Below are 18,077 nucleotides of genomic sequence, written 5' to 3'. Positions count from 1 at the left end.
CACTTCTATGCACATAAACTAGAAAATCTAGGAGAAATGGATGAATTCCTAGACACATTCACCCTTCCAAGACTGAGCCAGAAAGAAACTGAATCACTGAACACAACAATAATGTGTTCTGAAATTGAGTCAGTAACAAATAGCCCATCAATCTAAAAAACCCAGGACCAGATGAATTCACAACTGAATTCTACCAGATGTACAAAGAAGAGCTGGTAGCATTCCTACTGAAACTCTTCCAAAAAATTGAGGAGAAGAGGCTCCTTCCTAACTCATTCTATGAGGCTACCATCATCTTGATACCAAAACCTGGCAGAGGTACAACTGAAAAAGAAAGTTTCAGGCCAATCTCCTTGATGAACATCGATGCAAAAATCCTCAACAAAATTCTGACAAACCAAATCCAGCTGCACTTTAAAAAGCTTATCCACCATGATCAAGGAGGCTTCATTCCCAGATGCAAGATTGGCTCAACATATGCAAATCAATAAATGTGATGCATCACATAAATAGAAATAAAGACAGAAACACCTAATAGCTCAATAGATGCAGAAGGGGCTTTTGATAAAATTCACCATCAATTTATGTTAAAAGCTCTAAATAAACTAGGTATTGAAGAAATATACCTCAAAATAAGAGTCACATATGACAAACTCACAGCCAGCATCATACCAAGTGGGCAAAAGCTGGAAGCATTCCCCTTGAAAACCAGCACAAGAAAAGGAGGCTCTCCCTCACCACTCCTATTAAACATAATATTGTAAGTTCTGGCCAGGGCAACCTAGCAAGAGAAATAAAGTGCATCCAAAAAGAAAGAGAGTAAGTCAAACTATCCCAGTTTACAGATGACACGATGCTATATCTAGAAAACCCTATTGTCTCAGCCCAAAAGCTTCTTCAGCTGATAAACAGCTTCAACAAAATCTAGGATGCAAAATTAATGTGCAAAAATTACTAGCATTCCTATATACCAATAACAGTCAAGCTGAGCCAAATCAGGACGAACTCCTATTGACAATTGCCACATAAAAGATAAAAATACCTAGGAGTACACTAGCTATGCAGGTGACAGGTCTCTACAGTGAGAACTATAAACCTCTGCTCAAGAAAATTAGAGAAGACACAAACAAATGGAAAAGTATTCCATGCTCATGGATAGGAAGAATCAATATTGTGAAAATGGCCATACTGCCCAAAGGAATTTGTAGATTCAATGCTATGCCTATTAAACTACCATTGACATTCTTCACAAAACTAGAGAAAACTATTTTAAAATGTATATGGAACCAAAAATGTATATGGAACCAAAAGAGAATAGCCGAGGCAATCCTAAGCAAAAAGAACTGGTGATGTCATGCTACCTCACTTCAAACTACACTACAGGGCTACAGTAACCAAAACAGCATGGTACTGGAACAAGAACAGACATAGACCAATGGAACAGAATAGAGAACCCAGAAATAAGACCACACACTTATGACTATCTGATCTTTGACAAAAATGACAAGAAACAAGCAATGGGGAATGGATTCCCTATTCACTAAATGGTACTGGGATAACTGGCTAGCCATATGCAGAAGATGGAAACTGAATCCCTTACTTACACCATAAAAAATTAATTCAGGATGGATTGAAGACTTAAATATAAACCCCAAAACTATAAAAACCCCAGAGGACCACCTAGGCAATACCATTCAGAACATAGGCATGGGCAAAGATTTCATAACCAAGATGCCAAAAGCAATTGCAGCAAAAGTAAAAATGGACAAATGGGATCTAATTAAAGATATTTTACACAGCGAAAGAAACTATCAACAGAGTAAACAGACAACCTACAGAATGGGAGAAAATTTTGCAAATTATACATCTGACAGAAGTCTAATATCTAGCATCGATAAGAAATTTAAACAAATTTACAAGAAGAAAACCCAAACAACCCCATAAAAAAGTGGGCAAAGGACATGAGCAGAAACTTTCTTTTCTTTTCTTTTTTTTTTTTTTTTTTTGAGACAGAGTCTCACTCTGTCGCCCAGCCTGGAGTGCAGTGGCCGGATCTCAGCTCACTGCAAGCTCTGCCTCCCGGGTTTACGCCATTCTCCTGCCTCAGCCTCCCGAGTAGCTGGGACTACAGGCGCCCGCCACCTCGCCCAGCTAGGTTTTTATATTTTTTAGTAGAGACGGGGTTTCACCGGGTTAGCCAGGATGGTCTCGATCTCCTGACCTCGTGATCCGCCCGTCTCGGCCTCCCAAAGTGCTGGGATTACAGGCTTGAGCCACCGCGCCCGGCCAGAGCAGAAACTTTCAAAAGAAGACATACATGCAGCCAACAATCATATGAAAAAAAGCTCAACATCCCTCATTCTTAGAGAAATGCAAATTAAAACCACAATGAGATACCATTTTATAGCAGTTAGAATATCTATTATTAAAAAGTCAAAACTAATGGATGCTGGCATGGTTTTGGAGAAAAAGGAATGTTTATACACTGTTAGTGGAAGTGTAAATTAGTTCAACCATTGTGGAAGACTGTGTGTCAATTCCCCAAAGACCTACAGACAGAAATACCATTTGACCCAGCAACCCCATTACTGGGCATATATCCAAAGAATATAAATTATTCTGCCAAAAAGACACATGCATGCAAATGTTCATTGCAGCACTATTCACAATAGCAAAGACATGGAGTCAACCTAAATGCCCATCAATGATAGACTGGATAAAGAAAATGTGGTACATATACACCATGGAATACTAGGAAGCCATTATCAAATGAGATTATGTCCTTTGCAGGAACATGGATGGAGCTGAGTCGATTATCCATAGCAAATTAACACAGGAACAGAAAACCAAATACTGCATGTTCTGTCTTGTAAGTGGGACCTAAAGGATGAGAACACATGGACACATAGAGGGGAACAACACACACTGGGGCCTTTTGGAGGGTGGAAGGTAGGAGGAGGGAGAGGATCAGCAAAAATAATTAATGGGTACTAGGCTTAATATCTAGGTGATGAGATAATCTGTACAACAAACCCTCATGACACAAGTTTACCTATGTAACAAACCTGAGCTTGTACCCTTGAACTTAAAAGTTAAAAGAAAAAAATACTTTTAAAAAAGAAATATATACAAATTGGGAAAGAATAAATAAGACTGTCTGCATTTACAGGTGACATAGTTGTTTCTATAGGAAATCCTAAATAATTACCAATCAAAACACAAAAACTCCTAGGACTAATTAATAAGTGATTATAGCATAGATGCAGGATACAAGACTGATATTCAAAAATGAATAGTTTTCCTGTACACCAATAATGAACAAATCAAGTTTGAAATTAAAAAATAATCATGATATCATTCATATTAGCACCCCCAAAATCAAATACTTCAGCATTAGTTTACCAAAATATATTAATACAAGATCTATATGAAAAAAATAAACTCAGACGAAAAATTTCAAGTATCGAAACAAATTGAGAACCCCACCATGTATATAGATATGAAGATTCAATATTGTCAATATGTTAATTCTTTCCACCTTGACCTACAGAATCAAAACAAACTCAATCAAAATGTCAGCAAATTGCTTTGGAAATATTAACAAACTGACTCTAAACTGTATATGGATAGACAAAAGACCCAGAATAGTGAGCACAATATTGATAGATAAAAACAAAGTCAGAGGATACCTATTAGAATGGCAATTATCAAAAGAACAAGAGATAGCTGGTATAGTTTTGATCTGTATCTCACCCAAATCTCATGTCGAATAGCAGTCCCCTAGTGGAGGTGACTGGATCGTGAGGGCAAGTTTTCTGCTTGGTATTGTGTCACAACAGTGAGTGAATTCTCACAAAATCAGGTTGTTTAAAAGTGCGTAGCACATCCCTCCTCTTCTTGGTCCTGCCCTCCCTTTGTAAGACACCTGCTTGCAAGTTTGCCTTCTGCAAACTTGAATAAAACTTTCCTGAGGCCTTCCCAGAAGCAGAAGCTGCTATGCTCCCTGTATAGCCTGCAGAACTGTGAGTTAATTAAACCTCTTTTCTTTATAAATTACTCAATCTCAGGTATTTCTTTATAGCAATGTGGAAATGGACTAATACAATAGTGTTAGCAAAGGTGTGGAGAAAGGGAACTTTTGGACATGTTAGAGGGAATGTATATTAGTATAGCCATTAGAGAAAGCAGCCTGGAGGTTCCTCAAAAAAATTAAATATAGAACTACCATATGAACCAACAAACCCAGTTCTTGGTGTGTATCCAAAGGAAATGAAATCAGTATCTCAAAGTGATGTGTGCATGCCCATGTTCATTGCAGCACTATTCACAATAGCTGAGGTGAGGAACTTCTAGGGTACAAATATGTTCTTTAAAAAAATATGGGTGCTAAATTTTCAAAAATTTACAAATCTGTATACTTACAATATGTGTGCTTTCTATATTTTTTATATCTCAATAAACTATCAAAAAACAAATTGAATCATGTCACTTTACCTTCTATCAAATTTTCCAATACATTTATAAAGCATGAAAATAAGACTAACATAAAATAACATTTAAAATAAGCCACAGATTCTAAAGGCAGAATCTAAGGCAGAAAGCTGAGTGGAGTAAAAATAATCGTCGAACATTTCCTTAAATCATTTTTGTAATCACTAATATACTTCAATCCTCAGAGTTGAAAATCCAAGAAATACAAAGAATAAGTTCTATTTTCATGGTTGTCACTTATGTTTATCTGCATTTAGTTTTAGTGTGTGTGTATAAGAGGGTGATTAAATGCACTTTGATGCAATTCCACTCTATTTATTCTAGATTATTGTTCATGTTAAGAAACTTAACTACAGAGTAAAATACTTTATATAAGTAATTGTAATTCTAGATTTAAGGACCACTTATTCCTATTGCTGTTTAGTGTTCCATTGTGTAAATATATTAAAATGTATTTATCCACTTTAATTTGAAGGGCCTTGGCACTCATTTGCTTTGAACTTTATGGTACTTTTTTTTTTGGGAAACCTATACATATATATTCTATTAGGTATACATCTATCAAATTTTGTATTTAAGTATTTAATGAATTGTCAATTTCAATGAGCCTAGGAAAGTTTTTCAAAACAATGAATACAACTTTTGTTTAAGAATGAACTTCACATGCAAAAATCTTATTAAACTTTTACATATCTAGTGAAGTTTTGCAAAAACCCCACAAACTCAACATAGGCACAGATTAACTCATGATTTTTCCAACTCTTCTTTTAAAACTCAGTTCTTTTCCACATTCCATTGACTTAGAGAGCAGTAGCAGCATTTATATTATTATGACATCAGAAACCTATGCACGGCCATTGTTACCTCCCTTTTCATTCTCCTCATATCTAGTCCAAAACCCATTCCTATTGTACATGGTATTAGCCTGTTCTCACATTGCTATCAAGAAATATCTGAAACTGGGTAATTTATAAAGAAAAGAGGTTCAATTGGTTCATGATTCTGTACAGGAAGCGTGATGTATGAGAAGCATGATTCTGGCATCTGCTCAGCTTCTGGGGAGGCCTCAGGAAACCTGCAATCATGGCAGAAAGTGAAGGGAGAGCAGACTTATCACAAGGTGAAAGTAGAAGCAATAAAGGAGGGGAGGTGCTGTACACTTTTTAAACAACCAGATCTCATAATAACATACTCACTATCATGAGAACAGCACAAAGGGGATGGTGCTAAACATTAATGCAAAACCACCTCCATGATCCCCTCACCTCCCACTAGGCCCTACTTCCAAAATTACAACTAAACAGATCTGTGGGGTCACAGATCCAAATCATATCATTAACCAAAAGTATCTGAGATAAGTCCCAATCAATTCAGAAAGTGTATTAGGCCAAGGTTGAAGTCACACCCATGACAAAGCCTCAGGAGGTCCTGAGTACATGTGCTCGAAGTGGTGAGGGTACAGCTTCATCTTAGAGATTTATTTTTTTGAAACAGGGTCTTGTTCTGTCACCCAGGCTAGAGTGCAATGGCATGATCTTGGCTCACTGCAGCCTCAACCTCCCAGGCTCAAGTGATCCTGCTACCTCAGCCTTCCGAGTAACTGGGGCTATAGGACCACACCACGATGCCCGGCTAATTTTTGTATTTTTAGTAGATATGGGGTCTTGTAATGTTGTCCAAGCTGATCTTTAACTTCTGGGCTCAAGCAATCCTCCTGCCTTGGCCTTTCAAATATGTGTAAGATGTACATTCATTCAGTCTGGAAAGGTAGGACAACTCAAAGCAGGGAGTTGGGGGGTGGTTCTGTGTCATAGATAGATTTAAATATTTTCTGATTTGCAGTTGCCTCTAAGAGTTATTATCAGTAGAACGGAATATCTGGGTTATAATTACGGGTTGTGCAGACCAAGGTGTTATCACGCAGATGAAGCCGCTAGGTAGCAGGCTTCAGAGAGAATAGATTGTAAATATTTCTTATCAGACTTAAAGAGTCTCTTCTATCAATGATTTAGTGATTCCAAAATTAAGAAGTGTATAATGAGGCATATCTTCTTTCCTCTTCCCATCATGGCCTGAACTAGTTTTTCGGGTTAACTTTGGAATGCCTTTGGCCAAGAGGAGGGGTTGATTCAGATGCCCTGGAGGTCGTAGTAATTTGTTTTTGGTTTACACGATTAATTTTATACCATAAATATCTCTCAAATCTATTCAATCCTCTTAATCATTTCTGACACCTCTTTGCTACAAATCTCCTTACTTACTGCCAAGTGTTCTAACTAATCTATTCATCTGTTTCCTTGCCTAGCTCCAGTCTATTGATCCCGAAGAAGTTAATGGAGGAAAATCTTTTGAAATAGAAACATGATTATGTTATAAGCACACATACACATACACACACATTTAAATGCCTTCTTTTTATTAACATAAAACCTCCCTAACAGAGTCAATAAAACCCTACATAATTTGAACATTTTTCTCCATCATCTTCCTATAAGCTTCCTTTCTACTCCTTTCATTCTGCCCAAAACATTTCGACATTATTTCATTCAGTTGGAAGTACCCTACTCCCTTTGGTAAAAGGAAGTACTTCCTCTTTCTTATCCCTGGAACATGCGTTTCCACTTTACCACCAGTCGCTTTTTTACCCCTAGTTTCAGCTCAAGAGTATCTTTCTCAGGGATATCTTTTCTGACAGTTCTTAATATGTGTTAAGTAAGGGTCATTCAACAACAGTTCAGAATATATTTTAACTTAACATTTGTTTCAGTGAATTTTTAATATATAAAAGGCCTTCCCACTAAATAGTAAAGATAATAGGAGTTTTAAAAATTTTACATCAATTGCCTGGCACATGTATTATTTGTTGAATTTATTAAAGAATGAATGAATGACTGAATTAATAATTAACAATAATACCTGTATTTTGTTTCTGAGTTTGACAATCAATTACTTTTTGAACTTCGCAGTGCCGTTATAAGCAAAAGTTTTTACAAACCTATCTTTTAGAATATTAAAATCATTACAAAATTTTACATTGACATTAAAAAAAGAACATTATATGTAGATACATACACACCACACACACACACACATATATATATATATACACACACACATACATACACACACACACACAGAAAGAGAGAGAGAGAAAGATTTGGAATCTATTAATATTTTAGGTGTAAATAAAATGATAGTGAATATCTTCTTTATGAACTCTGAATTCGACCTACTCCTAAAATTCAATTATTTTAATTCAATTTTCTAATAAAAGGAATTTCAGGTTTTCACAAAGAGTGAAGAATTTTATTACTTCCAATCATAGACCTTAATGAATTGCCATTTTGAAAATGAAGAATATTAGCTTATATTCAATCTGAAATAATTAAATACTTATAGAATACCTGAATTCTGCCAATTACTTTTATCCAGATAGTTTTGAGACATATTATGGAATTTTATAATTTGCAAGATTTGTGGAAAAGATTGAGGCATCATTGTGTGGTAGAGATTAATATTCAATTACCGTTTTTTAATCATATGAGCTCCTAGGAAAGGATGAACATATCAGAAAATATAAGATTCATTGTGCCTTTAAGAAGTTTATAATGATTTGGTAATTCAAAAATTACACATGAAAACATTAGAAAAACAATAAATAGATCACATAATTTTGTTAATTTATATGAGACTAACACTGTAAATAAAAATTTTGGAAAACTTGAATGGACTGATTTTATTGAAGAATTTCCTACTCTGGAAAGAAGGCTTGGGTTAAACCTGAGGAAAATAACATTTGAATAAAGAGAGGAGAGATGGGAGAATGAAGTCAGCTCTCTCCAAGAGGGCTTTACTGCTATTCTACTGGTTTACAATGGGATTATAGGAAAAGGAAGTGGAGAAATTTCCAAGCAGTCCAGAATTGGTGGTTATCACATGTGAGGAATGAAACAAAAAACTGAGTCTTAAAAAAAAATTCAGATCATTGGGACCTATAAAAATGGAAATAATTTATTCTTAAAATGCTACTTATTCAGAGTAGGTAGACTACAGAAATGTTTTGTGGAAAGATAAAATAGATGTCCTTGAAAACCCTTTAAAAAGTGTTTATACTACAAGAACTGTTGAGTGTATCTGTTCCCAGATTTAAAATGCCAGAAATAAGAATTTGGTTCTATCAAATAGTAGTTTGAATCATACTGATATAGCTCCTTACCGAAGGAGAAGGGATCATGTCTTTGGGCTCTAGCTATAGTGGACATACTGTATTTTTAGTACAAGAGGGAAAGGAAGTCTGGGCATTTAATGTGGAGTGGATGGAATATTTAATGATATATATTATTTATTTTTATTTTTTTAGAAACCTGCCCAAAGCCATACTTCCTGATTATGTGTATTTTTATCTTAAAATAATACAAAACTCTTCTTGACACTGCATTGCTTAACGTAATTCAGCCCATTCTCTGGCTCAGCAAAGCATAGAAGAACATCATTTCATTACCATGCCTGGGAGACAATTTATCTGCGATTCTCATAAAAGACCTTTCCACTAGATAGTAAAGATAATAGGGAGAGTTTTAAAAACTGTTATTTTCCTGCTTATGAGAAGAAAATATGGTAGAATACTTCATGAAATTTTCTCAAAGTATTTTCCCTTCCAAATGACTTATGTTTGTTTAATTAGTTATTTATAAAATATTTTATGGTTACTTAAAAAAATTAATTTTATTATCAGATATGAGTTAAATTAATAAAAATTATGGAGCAAAACTGAACAACAGAATGAAAAATTAACATCCAAGGTGTTCCACATTGCTAAGCACCATCAGTTATTTTGTGAAAAATAGCAGTAATTTTAGCTCTTGTGATTGGAAACTTCAATGCCATGTATTCCCGGATAAAGAAGATAATAAAAATGTCTGTCTCTGCAGAAATTTTAAACCACTATGATTTCATTCTGAATTTTTATTACTATCATTATACTTTATTAGAACAACCTACACGAAAGTACTATCAAGGCAGATGAGTTGTGTTTTTTGGTTCATTTGTGTTATTTTTTATTATTATTATTATACTTTAAGTTCTAGGGTACATGTGCATAACTGCAGGTTTGTTATATGTTGGTGTGCTGCACCCATCAACTCGTCAGCACCCATCAACTCGTCATTTACATCAGGTATAACTCCCAATGCAATCCCTCTCCCCTCCCCCCTCCCCGTGATAGGCCCCGGTGTGTGATGTTCCCCTTCCTGAGTCCAAGTGATCTCATTGTTCAGTTCCCACCTATGAGTGAGAACATGTGGTGTTTGGCTTTCTGTTCTTGTGATAGTTTGCTAAGAATGATGGTTTCCAGCTGCATCCATGTCCCTACAAAGGACACAAACTCATCCTTTTCTATGGCTGCATAGTATTCCATGGTGTATATGTGCCACATTTTCTTAATCCAGTCTGTCACTGATGGACATTTGGGTTGATTCCAAGTCTTTGCTATTGTGAATAGTGCTGCAATAAACATACGTGTGCATGTGTCTTTATAGCAGCATGATTTATAATCCTTTGGGTATATACCCAGTAATGGGATGGCTGGGTCATATGGTACATCTAGTTCTAGATCCTTGAGGAATCAACATACTATTTTCCATAATGGTTGAACTAGTTTACAATCCCACCAATAGTGTAAAAGCATTCCTATTTCTCCACATCCTCTCCAGCACCTGTTGTTTCCTGACTTTTTTATGATTGCCATTCTAACTGGTATGAGATGGTATCTCATTGTGGTTTTGATTTGCATTTCTCTGATGGCCAGTGATGATGAGCATTTTTTCATGTGTCTGTTGGCTGTATGAATGTCTTCTTTTGAGAAATGTCTGTTCATATCCTTTGCCCACTTTTTGATGGGGTTGTTTGTTTTTTTCTTGTAAATTTGTTTGAGTTCTTTGTAGGTTCTGGATATTACCCTTTGTCAGATGAGTAGATTGCAAAAATTTTCTCCCATTATGTAGGTTGCCTGTTCACTCTGATGGTACTTTCTTTTGCTGTGCAGAAGCTCTTTAGTTTAATTAGATCCCATTTGTCAATTTTGGCTTTTGCTGCCGTTGCTTTTGGTGTTTTAGACATGAAGTCCTTGCCCATGCCTATGTCCTGAATGGTACTACCTAGGTATTCTTCTAGGGTTTTTATGGTATTAGGTCTAACATTTAAGTAAGTCTCTAATCTATCTTGAATTAATTTTCATATAAGAAGTAAGGAAAGGATCCAGTTTCAGCTTTCTACTTATGGCTAGCCAATTTTCCCAGCACCATTTATTAAATAGGGAATCCTTTCCCCATTTCTTGTTTCTCTCAGGTTTGTCAAAGATCAGATGGCTGTAGATGTGTGGTATTATTTCTGAGGACTCTGTTCTGTTCCATTGGTCTATATCTCTGTTTTGGTACCAGTACCATGCTGTTTTGGTTACTGTAGCCTTGTAGTATAGTTTGACATCAGCTAGCGTGATGTCTCCAGCTTTGTTCTTTTGACTTAGGATTGTCTTGGCAATGCAGGCTCTTTTTTGGTTCCATATGAACTTTAAAGCAGTTTTTTCCAATTAGGTGAAGAAACTCATTGGTAGCTTGATGGGGATGGCATTGAATCTATAAATAACCTTGGACAGTATGGCCATTTTCACGATATTGATTCTTCCTATCCATGAGCATTGTATGTTCTTCCATTTGTTTGTGTCCTCTTTTATTTCACTGAGCAGTAGTTTCTACTTTCTTTGAAGAGGTCCTTTACATCCCTTGTAAGTTGGATTCCTAGGTATTTTATTCTCTTTGAAGCAATTGTGAATGGAAGTTCATTCATGATTTGGCTCTCTGTTTGTCTGTTACTGGTGTATAAGAATGCTTGTGATTTTTGCACATTAATTTTGTATCCTCAGAGTTTGCTGAAGTTGCTTATCAGCTTAAGGAGATTTTGGGCTGAGACAATGGGGTTTTCTAAATATACAATCATGTCATCTGCAAACAGGGACAATTTGACTTCTTCTTTTCCTAACTGAATAAACTTGATTTCTTTCTCTTGCCTGATTGCCCTAGCCAGAACTTCCAATACTATGTTGAATAGGAGTGGTGAGATAGGGCATCCCTGTCTTGTGCCAGTTTTCAAAGGGAATGCTTCCAGTTTTTGCCCATTCAGTATGATATTGGCTGTGGGTTTGTCATAAATAGCTCTTATTATTTTGAGGTACATTCCATCAATACCGAATTTATTGAGCATTTTTAGCATGAAGGGCTGTTGAATTTTGTCAAAAGCCTTTTCTGCATCTATTGAAATAATCATGTGGTTCTTGTCTTTGGTTCTGTTTACATGCTGGATTACGTTTATTGATTTGCGAATGTTGAACCAGCCTTGCATCCCAGGGATGAAGCCCACTTGATCATAGTGGATAAGCTTTTTGATGTGCTGCTGAATCCGGTTTGCCAGTATTTTATTGAGGATTTTTGCATCAATGTTCATCAGGGATATTGGTCTAAAATTCTCTTTTTTTGTTGTGTCTCTGCCAGGTTTTGGTATCAGGATGATGTTGGCCTCATAAAATGAGTTAGGGAGGATTCCCTCTTTTTCTATAGATGGGAATAGTTTCAGAAGGAATGGTACCAGCTCCTCCTTGTACCTCTGGTAGAATTCAGCTGTGAATCCATCTGGTCCTGGACTTTTTTTGGTTGGTAGGCTATTAATTATTGCCTCAATTTCAGAGCCTGCTATTTATCTATTCAAGGATTCAACTTCTTCCTGGTTTAGTCTTGGAAGAGTGTAAGTGTCCAGGAAATTATCCATTTCTTCTAGATTTTCTAGTTGATTTGCGTAGAGGTATTTATAATATTCCCTGATGGTAGTTTGTATTTCTGTGGGGTCGGTGGTGATATCCCCTTTATCATTTTTTAATGTGCTATTTGATTCTTCTCTTTTTTATTCTTTATTAGCCTTGCTAGCGGTCTGTCAATTCTGTTGGTCTTTTCAAAAAACCAACTCCTGGATTCATTGATTTTTTGGAGGGTTTTTTGTGTCTCTATCTCCTTCAGTTCTGCTCTGATCTTAGTTATTTCTTGCCTTCTGCTAGCTTTTGAATGTGTTTGCTCTTGCTTCTGTAGTTCTTTTAATTGTGATGTTAGAGTGTCAATTTTAGATCTTTACAGTTTTCTCTTGTGGGCATTTAGTGCTATAAATTTCCCTCTACACACTGCTTTAAATGTGTCCCAGAGATTCTGGTATGTTGTATCTTTGTTCTCATTGGTTTCAAAGAACATCTTTCTTTCTGCCTTCATGTCGTTATGTACCCAGTAGTCATTCAGGAGCAGGTTGTTCAGTTTCCATGTAGTTGAGCGGTTTTGATTGAGTTTCTTAGTCCTGAGTTCTAGTTTGATTGCACTGTGGTCTGATACACAGTTTGTTATAATTTCTGTTCTTGTACATTTGCTGAGGAGTGCTTTACTTCCAATTATGTGGTCAATTTTGGAATAAGTGTGATGTGGTGCTGAGAAGAATGTATATTCTGTTGATTTGGGGTGGAGAGTTCTGTAGATGTCTATTAGGTCTGCTTGCTGCAAAGCTGAGTTCAATTCCTGGATATCCTTGTTAACTTTCTGTCTCGTTGATCTGTCTAATGTTGACAGTGGGGTGTTGAAGTCTCCCATTATTATTGTATGGGAGTCTAAGTCTCTTTGTAAGTCTCTAAGGACTTGCTTTATGAATCTAGGTGCTCTTGTATTGGGTGCATATATATTTAGGATAGTTAGCTCTTCCTGTTGAATTGATCCCTTTACCATTATGTAATGGTCTTCTTTGTCTCTTTTGATCTTTGATGATTTAAAGTCTGTTTTATCAGAGACTACTATTGCAACCCCTGCTTATTTTTGTTCTCCATTTGCTTGGTAGATCTTCCTCCATCCCTTTATTTTGAGCCTATGTATGTCTCTGCATGTGAGATGGGTCTCCTGAATACAGCAGACTGATGGGTCTTGACTCTTTATCCAGTTTGCCAGTCTGTGTCTTTTAACTGGACATTTATTCCAGTTAAATGGACATTTAGTCCATTTACATTTAAGGTTAATATTGTTATGTGTGAACTTGATCCTGCTCATTAGTTGATGCAGTTTCTTCCTAGCCTCGATGGTCTTTACATTTTGGCATGTTTTTGCAATGGCTGGTAGTGGTTGTTCCTTTCCATATTTAGTGCTTCCTTCAGGGTCTCTTGTAAGGCAGGCCTGGTGGTGACAAAATCTCTAAGCATTTGCTTATCTGTAAAGGATTTTATTTCTCCTTCACTTATGAAACTTAGTTTGGCTGGATATGAAATTCTGAGTTTAAAATTCTTTTCTTTAAGAATGTTGAATATTGGCCCCCACTCTCTTCTGGCTTGGAGAGTTTCTGCCAAGAGATCTGCTCTTAGTCTGATGGGCTTCCCTTTGTGGGTAATCTGACCTTTCTCTCTGGCTGCCCTTAAGATTTTTTCCTTCATTTCAACTTTGGTGAATCTGGCAATTATGTGCCTTGGAGTTGCTCTTCTCGAGGAGTATCTTTGTGGTGTTCTCTGTATTTCCTGAATTTGAATGTTGGCCTGCCCTACTAGGTTGGGGAAGTTCTCCTGGATGATATCCTGAAGAGTGTTTTCCAACTTGGTTCCATTTTCCCCCTCACTTTCAGGCACCCCAATCAGACGTAGATTTGGTCTTTTTACATAATCCCATACTTCTTGCAGGCTTTGTTCATTTCTTTTTCTTGTTTTTCTTTTGGTTTCTCTTCTCACTTCATTTCATTCATTTGATCCTCAATCGCTGATACTCTTTCTTCCAGTTGATCGAGTCAGTTACTGAAGCTTGTGCATTTGTCACGTATTTCTCGTGTCATGGTTTTCATCTCTGTCATTTCGTTCATGACCTTGTCTGCCTTAATTATTCTATTTATCAATTCTTCCACTCTTTTTTGAAGATTTTTAGTTTCTTTGCGCTGGGTACGTAATTCCTCCTTTAGCTCTGAAAAGTTTGATGGACTGAAGCCTTCTTCTCTCATCTCGTCAAAGTCATTCTCCGTCTAGCTTTGATCCACTGCTGGCGATGAACTGCGCTCCTTTGGAGGGGGAGATGCGCTCTTATTTTTTGAATTTCCAGCTTTTCTGCCCTGCTTTTTCCCCATCTTTGTGGTTTTATCTGCCTCTGGTCTTTGATGATGGTGACGTACTGATGGGGTTTTGGTGTAGGTGTCCTTCCTGTTTGACAGTTTTCCTTCTAACAGTCAGAACCCTCAGCTGCAGGTCTGTTGGAGATTTCTTGATGTCCACTCCAGACCCTGTTTGCCTGGGTATCAGCAGCAGAGGCTGCAGAAGATAGAATATTGCTGAACAGGGAGTGTACCTGTCTGATTCTTACTTTGGAAGCTTCCTCTCAGGGGTGTACTCCACCGTGTGAGGTGTGGGGTCTCAGTCTGCCCCTAGTGGGGGATGTCTCCCAGTTAGGCTACTCAGGGGTCAGGGACCCACTTGAGCAGGCAGTCTGTCCCTTCTCAGATCTCAACCTCTGTGTTGGGAGATCCACTGCTCTCTTCTAAGCTGTCAGACAAAGTCATTTGCATCTGCAGAGGTTTTTGCTGCTTTTGTTGTTGTTATTGTTGTTGTTTAGCTGTGCCCTGTCCCCAGAGGTGGATTCTACAGAGACAGGCAGGCTTCCTTGAGCTGCTGTGAGCTCCACCCAGTTCAAGCTTCCCATGGGCTTTGTTTACCTACTTAAGCCACAGCAATGGTGGGCGCCCCTCCCCCAGCCTCGCTGCTGCCTTGCGGTTAGATTGCAGACTGCTGTGCTATGAATGAGGGAGGCTCCGTGGGCGTGGGACCCTCCTGGCCAGCTGTGGGATATAATCTCCTAGTGTGCCCGTTTGCTTAAAGTGCAGTATGGGGGTGGGAGTTACCCGATTTTCCAGGTGTTGTGTGTCTCAGTTCCCCTGGCTAGAAAAAGAGATTCCCTTCCCCCTTGCACTTCCCAGGTAAGACGATGCCTCACCCTGCTTCAGCTCTGGCTCTTCGGGCTGCAGCAGCTGACCAGCACTGATTATCCGGCACTCCCTAGTGAGATGTACCCAGTACCTCCGTTGAAAATGCAGAAATCGCTGGTCTGTGTCGCTCGTGCTGGGAGTTGGAGATTGGAGCTGTTCCTATTCGGCCATCTTGCTCCGCCCCTCCATTTGTGTTACTACTAAAGTAAGTAGAATGATCATGAATTGGCATTATACAGTTTCTGACAGAAATTGCCTTTTGATATGTGGCCTTTTTTAAATTAAAAGTATGATGACATTTGAATATTGATAAATAATTTAATGTTCTGAGGTCTATGTCCCTGTTTTGCATATATGCCAATTTTTCTCTTACTTTCTTAAAATGGCTGAAAACCTCCAAAATTCTGATTCTCCAAACCAGCTTGTATTTTGTTTCATTTATTTTTTCTCAATATTTACAATATTATTAGTATTTATTTAATGGATGATCTTTCTTTGTTATGTGTGTGTGTGCATGTGTGTGTGTGTGCATGCGCACTCTTAATAAGTTATTTGAAAGGAGGGATCACAGTATCTATTTTTCTTCCTGTTTGAAAAATTCCTCCCCATTATACTTCTTCTGCTTCTGTCTTTCTCTCTCTCTCTCTCTCTCACACACACACTCATGCACACATACACACACATGCACACACAAACACATATATTCACACACACACACATGCCCAGAAGAGCTCATCTGATAAGAAAATGTTAATATTGTAGTGAATACAGATGAAAAAGTGAATAGTGATAAAAATACCAACCAAAAAGGATTAATATACTTTGAGTAGTTCAATTTGTGAAGGTTTTCCAGTGTTTGCTTAAAACATGATGATATAGAAAGAACACAAGAGACAGGGAAAGGAAATTAAATTATTTTTGCCCCCAAATGAGGACAACTTTTGACTATCCATTAAAAAGCAACAAAATGCTGCCAGGCAGTTAAATGCTTTGCTCAAAGGAACTATTTGTGGATTAAGGTTGAGCTATTGCCACTGGACTACTGTGCACTCAACAGTGAGGTAACAGAAAACCTTGTGAAAGGAAGGGGACACAATGTTGAGCATATGTTTAGCCCCAACGTCTAAAAATGTGGCTACTTTCTTCAGAATAATAAGATTGGACAAGTCCTGAAATGGTGGGGAAAAAAAGTGCATGTGTCAAAAATCAATACAGGAGAAAGAAATAACACTACATATATGAAGGAGAAAGATATTTAAAACAAGAAAATAGATTCTTATAAAATTATTCAAAGAAAAGGAGAAATGATGTTTGAAGTGATGGATATCCTAACTACCCTGATTGGATCAAAACACATTGTATCATGTATCAAAATGTCACATGTACCCAGTATATATATACAACTACTATGTATCAGTTTTTTGAAAAAAGAAATGGATGAATGGAAGTCAGGATATTAATTTGACTGTTGGATTCAGGGCTAAACTGCTGCACCTGCAATTTGGAGGTGCTGCTACTTCTACTCTGCTGCCTCCAATTCAACTTCCACACATTCATGAGGCTTTTGACTAGGCATTGGAACATGGCGCCTTACAACCACAAGCTTGCCTATTTGTGAAAAGTTTTTTTCAACACCATAGCCATTGGATGATGTCTTCTGCCTAATGTTGTCTTTCAAATGTCAAAAATGTGCATCTCACTGTCAGAACCAAACTTTTACTCATAGCCCAAAATCGAGTGACTATGAAAAATGTAAATTTCAATTTTCTAACTCTTGTGATAAGAAAAAACATGGAAGGTTATGAAAAGACATTTCATGTAACAATAGGTGATAGCCAGTACAGGAGCCTGGCTTTTATTTAACAGGAGAGTTATCCTTTCTATTCTTCTATGTAGTCCTGTTGATAGACCTGAACACAATTTTTTCATGCTCTTGGCTTGTTGCAACAAGTTCTTCTGTATATCTATTTATCCGACTTTATCACAAATATCCCCATCTTGTAACTTTGCGGGTTTCGACAGTGAGGCCTGAACTCGTATCGGGGAGGTTTTTACCTTTTCTTTCTATTCAATGAAAACTGGAAAACAAAATGGTCTATGTCTTGGAAGAATTTATTTATACCTTTTATGAGTATTAGCATCATGTCAGGCAGAGCCATCTAAAAATTAGGCTGTAATTTTTTTTACACTCTGTTATTTTAAGGATTATCCCAGAGGTCATCATTTTGAAAGAGGGATGACAATTAGTAGGACTAGGCTTTCTAGGATTGTGAGCCATTATCACAGGCAATTTACATGTGACCTCAGGGTCTATTCAGGCTTGCACTGAATGTAACACTATTATTTGGTGCTGTCAGGTTTGCCTAACTTTCTACCTAGCAGGAAAAAATTGTATCAAGTTAATATTGGGTGGTTTTGAGTTGCATTGTTACTCTCTGGTGTTTCAAGATGGGTTCAGTCTAATCAAATGTTGTTATTTAGCCAGGAGCAATTTCTCCAAGGAAAACTACTATAGTTAAAACGTGCACAGGATTTTTGTTCCAGAAATTTACAGATGTGCA

This window comes from Piliocolobus tephrosceles, chromosome 3, assembly GCF_002776525.5.
Source record: "Piliocolobus tephrosceles isolate RC106 chromosome 3, ASM277652v3, whole genome shotgun sequence".
Classification (NCBI taxonomy): domain Eukaryota; kingdom Metazoa; phylum Chordata; class Mammalia; order Primates; family Cercopithecidae; genus Piliocolobus; species Piliocolobus tephrosceles.
The sequence above is the reverse complement of the archived record's forward strand: the minus strand, read 5'-3'. Positions refer to the sequence as shown.